The following is an 8,414-nucleotide window of genomic DNA, read 5'->3' as shown; positions in this document are numbered from 1 at the left end:
CTCCTCGGGGGTCTTCCGCAATCTGTCCCTCTCTATCTTCTTCTGACCCTACTTCTTCAAGTATAATCTCAAGTGGTTCTTCAATCTCCTCCTCTTCTGATTCAGGAGTAGTCTCTATGAAATTTCTCTTTTCTTTTCTTTTCTTTTTCCTTCACTGCTTTTTGAAACTTCAGGCTCTCTTACAGAATCTGATCTCTTCTCTGATACTCGCAGTGGTTCATTCGAAGCTTTTCCTACTTCTTTCCCCACTGATTCTGTATCTTCATCATCACTGGAATCTGACTCTTCAAAATACTCCTTACCAGTCCCTTCTTTTGGGTTTGGAACTCTCAGAGTATGACTTGCATGTACCCAGTGTCTCACTCCAGCACACTTTACTGCAGTCGTCGTAGTCAGAATAACTTGTCTTGGCCTTCCCCACCTTGGAACCAAGCAATTTCTTCTTCTGTGTACTTTAATCCTCACCCAGTCTCCTGGACTCAGATCATGGGCTTGCTTCTTCTCAAGTGTGGTAGCTTCTTCTCCAACCTGGTGAAACACAGAATGAACTGCGTCAGCCAGGCCTTTACAGTAATCCAAAATCATGTCATCAGTTATTGTCACCAACTTATTGACAGGCACGAATGCATGGCGCATTGCACGTCCCATGATTATCTCGTGCGGACTCAAACCAGTAGTTCTATCTGGAGTAGATCTAATAGTCATCAGCACTAGAGGTAAAACATCTGGGCATTTCATGCCAGTGGCTAAGCACATCTTTCCAATCCTGTTCTTTATTGTGCCATTAATCTGCTCAACCACACCAGAAGCCTCTGGTCGGTATGCACAATGTAGCTTCTGCTGTATTTTCAATGCTTCACAAATCAAACCCATGAGTTCATTTTGAAAGTGTCCACCTCTATCAGACTCAACTGTTACTGGAAACCCGTACCTAGGAATCAACTCCCTTAACAGTAACTTTGCCACTGTTATTCCATCATTTCTTCTAGTCGGGTAAGCTTCCACCCACCTTGAAAACAAACAGACTACCACTAGAACATACCTCAGTCTGTTTACTTGGGGCATCTCAATGAAATCAATCTGCATTCTTGTAAAAGGACCTCCTTCTCTGCCTATTGTTCCCAGACTCACCACTGTCTTTTTCCCAGTGTTAAATTGCTGACAAACCAAACACCTTTGACAGATGCTTTCTGCAATTGTCCTGAACTTTGCATTGTACCAGGTCTGTTTAAATGACCTTACCATCGCATCCCTCCCCAAATGTCCCTGGCCATGATACATCCTTGCCATTGACGACAAAATGGAGTTAGGCATTACTGGTCTGCCATCTCTGTAGACCCAAACATGGTCTGTTTCTCTCGGAGCACATCCTGCCTTAATCCAATCTTTTTTCTCTTCCTCTCCTGCCTCATCCTGCAACTGTTTCACCTCATCCCAAGTTTCTAAGACATTAGTAAACATCACAGAGAGAAAAGACATTTCCCCCTCTCGGTCCCGATTAATGGACTGATTTGTCTTGGCACAGTATTGCGCAACATCATTGGCGTAACGGTTTCCAACCGTGATAAAATCTTCTCCCGGTCCATGGGCAGCACATTTTACAACTGCTAACTCTTTAGGCAGCTGTATCGCCTCAAGCAATTTACCAATCATTTCAGCATTCTTTATTGGAGTTCCACTCGATGTCAAGAAAACTCTTTGTAGCCAAAGCTGGCCAAAGTCATGCACCACTCCAAATCCATACTGACTATCAGTCAACACAGTTGTCCTCAAATCTTTCCCAATTTCGCAAGCTTTTGTCAATGCTATCAATTCAGCAACTTGCGCAGATTTCACTCCTTTCAATGGTGATGCTTCCATGACCTCTGAAACTTTGCACACCGCATATGCTGCACATAGCACACCATCATCATTTCTCAGGCATGATCCATCCACAAACAACACATGATCACTCTCATGCAAGGGAAGATCCCTTATCGCTGGTCTCGGTTTTGTACAGTACTCAAGCACATCCAAACAATCATGATCATCTTCCATCTTTACACCCACGTTTTCAATATCCGGCAAGAGTGTCGCTGGATTCACATTCACACATCTCTCAAGAGTCACATTTGATGCTCCCAGAATCACTTTTTCATATTTAGTCAACCGACTATGTGACATGTACTGGGTTCTGCTTCTTGTCAAAAGAATTGCCACATTGTGAGGTACGAATACCCTTACAGGATATCCCATTATGATTCCCTCACTTTGTTCTAGACTCCTGCATGTTGCAGCCACAGATTTCAAACAACCTGGTAAACCTACAGCTACAGGGTCAAGTGTCGATGAGAAGTACGCAATAGGCCTTCTCAGTAATCCATGTTTCTGAATTAACACTGAAAGTGCACATCCATTTCTCTCACTGCAGTACAGCTCAAACTCCTTTTCGTAGTCAGGCATACCCAAAGCTGGAGCCTCACACATTTTACTTTTGAGCTCTTCAAATGCTGCCATTTGTTCTGCATCTAGATCCAATGGATCTGTCATCTCACTTTTTGTCAGTTTAATCAGTGGCTTTGCTATCAAGGAAAAATTAATTATCCACTGACGACAATAACCCACCATACCCAGGAACATTCTTACTTCTCTCTGAGTTTTTGGGGCTTTCATTTCTCTGATTATTCTGATCCTGTCATCCGTCACTTTTCTCAGACCCTTTTCAATATTGTGTCCAAGATAATGCACCTCTTTCTTGCAAAATTGCAATTTGGCTGGAGATACCTTTAACCCTCCATCTGCCAGATGATTCAGTAAAGCTATGGTATCTACTTCACAAGCTTCACGTGTCTTTGATGCCACAAGTAGGTCATCAATGTATTGCACTAGTACTGAGCTCTCAGGCATGATCAAACTCTCTAACGATTTCTTCAATAACTGATTGAATATCGAAGGACTCTCCGTATACCCCTGTGGGATTCGACACCATGCTAAGATACGCTGGCCAAACCTAAATGCAAAAATCGGCTGGCTATCATGATGTAATGGAATTGAAAAGAACGCATGACACAAATCAATTACTGTATACCACTCAGCATCATGTGGAATTTGATACAGGATCACTGATGGATTTGGCACAATAGGACAACATGCCACCACAATTTGATTAACTTTTCTCAAATCCTGTACGATCCTAAATTTCCCATTAGGCTTTTTTAGTCCCATTATCGGTGAATTACACTGACTACTCAGTAGTTCTCTCAGGACTCCCTGCTGAATCATTTTCTCAATTATAGGAGTTATCCCTTCAATTATTTCTGGTGTCATTTTGTATTGAGGAATGTTAGGATATGTAATTCCCTCTTTTATTGCAATTTTCACTGGATCTACATTATTCATCAATCCCACATCCTCTCCAGTAAAATCCCAAACTGTCCTTTTCACTGTGTCTCTCAGCTCTCGAGGCAAATCCTCCGGATTAAACACAGCAAATGCACCAATTAACTCACTCTCTCTATTCTCTAGAGTCACTCGGTACAAAACATCCTCATCTGGTGTTTCAAAAGCTATCCCATCCGGTGTACAAAAAATTGTGCAGTTCATTTTGCACAACAAGTCCCTACCTAACAGGTTCACTGGACTCGTGTCACAGACAATAAATCTGTGCATGTCTGAAAATTTCCCTATCTGTACTCTTACTGGTTCAGTAAGACGTGTTCTGATTTGCGTATTGGCTACACCAACTACTTGGATTGCTTCATCCGAGAGAGGAAGATTTCTAACATCTGTTGACCTGACAGTTGATCTTGTCGCACCTGTGTCTACCAAAAAAGTAACACTCTCCTCATTTATTTTCCCATCCACAAATGGTCCTGCCTGGTCTATTTCTAGAGTTGCACCAAGTATGCACTCTTCTTCCTCTCCTCGGCACCGTCAATAATCACCCTCAGATTCACTCCCTTCACTCTTTAACAAGTACTGTTGTACCTTGTTTGAACGTCTTGGTTTGTTTACCTGTTCATCATTGTAGAATCCTGAATCCTGATTATACTTTTGTAACCCTTTTTTCTGCGGCAAGGGCGGTTTTGGCTCTTGACTCTGCTGTCTCACAACTTTCTGTTGTTGCTGCTGTTGATTATTTCCTTCATTCTGCACCTGTTGATTTAAGGATTTATTCTCATTACTCACTAATGGTGGATTAGGACACTCCGATCTCCAATGCCCCAATTGGCCACAGTTGTGACAAGGAAACTTTTTTTTCGCTTCCTCAAGACTTCCTTTTCCTTTCCCTGCATATCTGGGTATATTCCCTGCATTATTTCCTGGATTATTCGCCTGTTCCACTAACTGTGCTTCCTGTCTTTCTGCAACTTTCACTTGTGCCCACATTGCTTTCTCTTTCAGCTTTCTTTGTTTCGCTTCGATTTCATCACTGAAGTATTTTGCATGTCTCAGAATCTCATCTACTTTCTTACTCTGCCAATCCACTGTATGCTCACGAATTCTCTCACCAATTTCAGGTCTAAGGCCATATACAAATCTGTATACAAAATGACTCAAATCCTTGTCACCCAGGTGTTCATCTCCACTGAATTGTTTAAATGCCAGTATCAGCCTCTCGTAAAAAGCATGAACTGATTCTTTCGCTTCCTGTTGTGTTCGATCTATCTTTACCCAGTCTGTCTCTTTTGCAGGAACTTTACTCTTCAGGTATACCATCACCTGATCATACTTTCTCATTACCTCTGGATCTGGTGCCCCTGTTCTTGGGTCTCTTGGATATTCCTCAGTAGGCCAACTCACAACTATTTTACACTCAGTCCACAAGTCTGCTGGAACAATTATATCAAACAGACTATTCAGGTCAATCCACAGCACTTTTGACAATTTCACAAACCTATCTACCTGCCTATACCACTCGACGGGCTTTTCTCTCAATCGAGGGAAATCATTCGTGAATGATAAAATATCCTGTCTGGTCCATGGAACATGTACATATCCTCCTCCAGGTATTTCTTTCATAGGATAATTATACACTGGTTTCTCCTTCTCTCTCACTGGAAATGCTGAATAAGTTGTTCTATCTTCAGCCTCATCTCTTTTCTTATACCACCTATCTTTCCACTTTTCTACATCACCCCATCTTCGCAATAATGCTACCATTTCCTTAATCTGTCCTGTTCTACCAGTAGCATTCAAATTCTCAATATCCTTCTCTGTAAAATCCATCCTGTAAGTTTTTTGTAAAGCTTTCACTTTATCAATGTCAACTCCCTGCTCATTCGCTATTGCTCTTAGCCTGTCATGTGTATTTCTTGCTCTCCAGGTAATGTTCTTGCACATGAACATTAGTTCACCATCATGATGACTCTTCAGAATTTCTGTTGGAACTGTTCCTGTAACAAGCTCTTCTAATTCTACACGTAACCTAGCCACATCAATTACTTGTGAATCTTTATCCTTTTTCTGTAGAACTTTCATCCAATCATTCAAATCTTCAACTGTTATTTCAGCAGTTTTTCTCACTGGAACCACTCTCTTCTGCGGTTCTAAAATTGGCATCCCTGAACAACTAGCTTCACTAGCATCTAATATTTCACTACATGTGTCATGTCTTGATTGTCTCAGGTCATTTCTTTCTGCTCTTTTGCCTGAATCTCCTGAAGGACCAACTAAATTTGTCAAATTATTCCCAACATATGGAATCACCAGTCCATTTTCACCTGTCCTCTGTTTGTCAAACACAGGCATAACCGGACCTATAGTTACAGGCACCGTAACAGCTTCTAGATTCTTCGTTAACTCCCTAATCTTCTCAGTCAACTCTGTTGTAGTTCTGGCTAATTGTCTGGCATTCTCATCAAGGTAGTGATCACTTCTTACCTCAGGTGTCTCATTTTCTGTCTCACTGACACAAACTGTATCTCTTATCGGAGAAACAACTGGTGTACTCTTATCCGGTTCTGGTCTATATGGAGGTGGTCTCTTGTAAATCATGTCATTCAAGACCTCATCCTCATACTCATTAACTCCATATTTTCTCATTTCTGACTCAGGAACCCTTTCTGCTCCTCCTTCAACTGTTCTCATCGGATATAATCCCTCTGACATACTAACATCTCGCCACCTTTTCATTCGATCATGATGAGTCTCACGATCATGTCTCCTCCCAAACATGTACCTGTAGTACTCTCCAGATCTCTGTTTTTCTCGCTCATGTACTTCCTCTTCCCATTCCACTAAAGCCTCGAACTGTGTAGGTCTTGGTTTCGGGTCTAGACATAACATCTTTTCCCGTAAATTTCTCAACACGGCCAGATTAAATGAACCATGTTCTGGAAATGCTAGAACACCATCTTCTTTAGTATACCTAACCCAATTCTCCAACCATATACAGGTATGAAACCCATGTCTTGCAGCCATGAAGGATGCAGGTGTTTTCGGTGGAGGTAACAACTCACCCTCTCTCGTTTTAACATCTTTATCCTTGTTAAACCACTTCTTAATTTTACCAAAAAATGTTTTCTTCTTTTTCTCTTCTTGGTAATACATTTTAGCGTTTACCAAAAACTCTCTACTCTTTCCGTATTATAAATATACAATACGAATTTTCAACCAATAGCAGCGCGACTCACACTAACGCACCAATCCTGGAGCGTCTACGTCACTAAATAGCTCTTCCAATCCTTGCGCGGCTCACACTAACGCACCAATCCTAGCGCAAACACTATTCTGATCCACTATCCAATCAGAGCGCGGTCTTTCTGACGTCAACAGTCGCTGCAGTCGCTTGTCTCCTGTCTTCTGTCACTCGTCTACCCCTCCTTTACAAAATCTTTTCAGTAGACTTCGTGTCAAAATTTCTACAAAATCTATTAGTTACAACATAAAAACATCTCCATTGTCTGCTTCGCTAACCACAGAATAGTAAAAGAGAATCTATTTCACAAGAAATCTCTCATTGACACAGTAGCACTTCCTCTACTCTGCCCTTCTAACATACATTCATTAACTGTTTCCTCTAGGACTTGTCCAAAGAGTCTTACAGTCAACTAAATGTACGAACATTCACGCACATTCATACAAGGAAATATAGTACATACACACAGAATCCTGCTTCCCGAGAACAGACAATCTGCTCCACTACAGAATTATAACATACATCAACTAAACAGCTTTCCTCTGTTCAGTTTCTCAAACAAGCTCAGAGAATACCTATTACTTCTCCCGCGATAAGCTTTAACGGTAATCCTTACGGATCCCTGGGACTTAAGACCAGAGTTTCACAGATAACCTTCACTATCATACACACTCCTTATATACCAGAAATATCTAATAGTAACATACGACGATGTCACTGATTCCGAACCCAGACAATGTGACGCGCAACTTCAATTGTCACACGTTATTCCTTACAATTCCGTCTTTCCCGAGAGCAGCATATACTTCCCTCTGCCCTACTACGGAACTGCTACCAGCTCCCAAGTTCCAGAAGCACTACATATAACTCAACATTACGACTCCAACATATAGTATTAGTACATATACCAACATCAATCAATAATCAATAATCAATAAGCTAATGTACAAGCAATCTTATCAGATCAAGACAATCATCAATAACCATCCTCTGCTACCAGGAAATTGATAGAGATCAGGGTGTGTATAATATTCCCACTACCACAGATAGAGTAATCTCACAGTTACACGCACATACATTCATCATACGCTAGGGCCCATTTCACTAATCATACGCTCAAATACTCTACCAGCAATAAACCTGTGGAAAGAAAACTCCTAATCACCCTGCATCAATATCGGGGTCGATAAGATCTGGTTATTGAGACTGTCCATAAACATAATCTACACAACCTATACGGCAATAATCAGAATATAATACACAATAATTGACAAGAAATAATATCCAACACCATGTTCAAATTATATTGCTTTATCTAAAATTAGTCAAATGAAAATCAAGCAGAATAAATCATTTTTTCTCATAGTTACCTATTCTAGCTAAATGTCAGAACGGGTCAGGACAAGTCTCTCGGTAAAGTCTCTCAAGACGAAATCCCTTCAGCATCAATCCTCAGCAACGCAGATTCGGTACGCGGCAAAGGCAAATGGCAAGTGGCAAGACCCTCTCTAGGCTAACAATTCTTATACTGAATCGAACAAAAGAAAGATACATAGAAAAGTTGTAATGTCCGCTGGACCGCTGAGCAGAGCGAGAAGGAAAGGATGTAACATTGCTACATTCGAAAATCTCCGCTCAGGAAAAATCACAAAATAAAGACTACGGAACAGGAACCAAGAATCACAAATGTATCTTGTTAGTTCTACTTCTCCTCGGCAATGAGACCAATGCTCAGAGTCTTTCTCTAAGGCTCCTTTGTTTTCCCAAGGCTGCCAAGGACGTTCCATTTCACTCG

The sequence above is a fragment of the Triturus cristatus genome, chromosome 1_2, assembly GCF_964204655.1.
Source record: "Triturus cristatus chromosome 1_2, aTriCri1.1, whole genome shotgun sequence".
Lineage (NCBI taxonomy): Eukaryota > Metazoa > Chordata > Amphibia > Caudata > Salamandridae > Triturus > Triturus cristatus.
The sequence above is the reverse complement of the archived record's forward strand: the minus strand, read 5'-3'. Positions refer to the sequence as shown.